At 45.0% G+C, this 2,526-nt stretch overlaps 1 pseudogene; it reads left to right on the top strand.

Annotated features, from left to right (window-relative positions):
- The first annotated feature begins 556 nt into the window (after positions 1 to 556).
- On the top strand, positions 557 to 1,045 carry LOC114628148 (annotated as a pseudogene).
- Positions 1,046 to 2,526: the final 1,481 nt, after the last annotated feature.

Below are 2,526 nucleotides of genomic sequence, written 5' to 3'. Positions count from 1 at the left end.
TTTGTATGTGTGTATGTGTGGTTTTTTTCCTCAAACTTTGTTTTGTCTATTCGGTGTCTCATAGACTTAAGAAACAGAACAGATTGGTAGAAAATGGTCTCCAATGGCCCATAGGGCGTAGCACTCTTAGGAAGAATGACTGTGTTGGAGTAGAGATGGCCTTGTTGGAGGAAGTGGTCATTGGGGTGGTCTTTGAGGTTTAAAATGTTCAAGCCATGCCTACCGTGGCAATATGCTGCCTGTAGATCCAGATGTTGATTTCTCAGCTCCTCTTTGGCATCATATCTGTCTCCATGCTGCCATGTGTGCTGCCATGCTTCCACTGTGCTAATAATTGACTAAACCTCTGAACTATAAACCAGCACCAATTAAATGTTTTCCTTTGTAAGAGTTGTTCTGTCCAAGAGTCCAGCAGGCACTGGGATCCACCTGAAGCTGCAGTCCTGGCCTGCGGGCCCTTGATGGTGTTGAGGCCTTGTGGACCTGGCTACAGCGAAGGGCACTGTATGAAGTGGTGGGGCTAAAGCCCAGGCCAATGTCTGTAGCGCCCCCTACAATGGATGCCCTAGAAGAAGAGAACTTCATGCTGTCCTTCTCTGCCTTTGACACAGAATTTGATGCTGTGGTTGGAAGTTTAGAGGACATTATTATGGATGAGAAGTTTCAATTATTGAAGAGAAACTTCGTGGACAAGTGCTATCAGGAATTTGAAGATACAGAAAAGAATAAACTCACCTACACTCACATTTTTAATGAATGCATTTCCTTAATAGAGAAGTACATTGAAGAGCAGCTGCATGAGTGTATACCAGGCTTCAACATGGCGACCTTCATAATCACACTGCAGCACCATAAAGATGAAGTAGCTGGTAACATCTTTGACATGCTGCTCACATTCACAGATTTTCTGGCTTTCAAGGAAATGGTCCTAGACTACAGAGTAGAAAAGGAAGGCCAAGGACTGGACGTAAGCAGTGTCTTGGTTGTGACTTCTCTGTTTAAGTCACCTTCTATGCCAGCTTCCCAGAACAAACTGCAGCACTAGGTCCCACCTTCACACAAGAGGTGTGATCACTATGAGGTCACCAGGCCAGCAGGCTCAGAGAAACATGGACTAATGATGACAGATGCGTCCTGCAATGACCCACTGTACCACAGCCCTTCCTTCATGTGAAGTATTGATGAGTCCTGGAAAACATGACTGATTGTCCCAGCCCTTGTCCAAAACCTTCTTCTTGTAGTCAGTAGCCCTCATGTTCCCCACTCCCTTCTCCATACAGATGCCTCTCCCAGGTGCTTCTGAGTGGCTCCTCTGGAGCAGGCTCAGGTTGGCCACCTCACCTGGGGGCCCTTCCCCAGCAACATGGTAGTGTAGTGCATCAATTTTGTGGATATCACACCATTGTGAGCCCTTCATCCTGCAAGCTTTAGTGAATTTTTTTCTCTCACAGTTTTCACCTGGGTCCGTTTCAGGCCTCAGCCTCAATGGGGCTTTTGTTTGGTCACGTTTATCTAGGGAGGTACAGACCAGCTGCTCGTCCTGGTTTCTGAATCTCCTATGATAACAGCTTGACTGTCTGTAGGAATCCACTGAGAGAGCTATCCTCTACCCACATGTGAAAATGAACTTCTGATCTTACATTAGCAGTCCTTTCACCAGCGAATCCTGCTGGTGTTGATGTAGGCCCATTGTTCTCTATGACTCTAAACATTATTTTCAAGAAACTTATTTTTGTGGATGAAAACTCAGGCTAACCTAGTGAGAACGATCTTGGGATGTCCACGATCAACCACTTAAACATCAAAGTATTAAATGCTGTGTGTGTGTTTTTTAGTTGTGAGTGATGGGAGTGCAAATCTGCTTTCCAACTGGTGCCCCTCTTCCTGGGCACCAGTACAAACAGGCTATGTGCTGGAAATAGGCTGCAGCTCTGTCCTGGCAGGATGCTAAGTATGCTTGTTCATGTTTGTCTGCTGTCCTATCACAACAGCATACTGGGTGTGCTTCTGCATGCTTGTCTGCAGTCCTTTGTGGAGGCCAGTGAGCTGGGTTTTTTTATTGGGGGGTAGGGACTCTACTGTTTGTTTTCATACAATCTCTCCTGCTAAGTTGATGCTCCCTTGATCCAGCTCAACCTGGGAGGAGGGGCAGGACACAGTTTTTCTGGTCATCTGTCATCTTTGGTGGACTGCCAATAATCAGAAAGCATGTGTGTCACTTCTCTAGAAAGAAGAAAACAGCTCAATTCCTAATGTATACTTCTGACTTTAACTTTTATAGTAAAAAAATATAAGACTCCATGCTGACTTTCCATGTGACCATTCTGACTTTAAAGGATATAAGCTAAGCTCTGTGTTTTTTCTGTAGCTGTGTGTCACTTAGTTACTTTTGTAAAATGAGTAAAATTTGAGGTGTCTGACAAGAAAAAAAAGAAAGAGAGTTGCTGTGTGTTGGCGTTTGGTCTGGGATCTGCCCCACAGTTACCTGGCAACAGCCAGATGTGCCTGAGTCACTATAAAAGAACT

Source organism: Grammomys surdaster, unplaced genomic scaffold, assembly GCF_004785775.1.
Source record: "Grammomys surdaster isolate TR1022 unplaced genomic scaffold, NIH_TR_1.0 265, whole genome shotgun sequence".
Classification (NCBI taxonomy): Eukaryota; Metazoa; Chordata; class Mammalia; order Rodentia; family Muridae; genus Grammomys; species Grammomys surdaster.
Note: the sequence above shows the minus strand (reverse complement) of the source record. Positions and strands in the feature narration are given on the sequence as shown.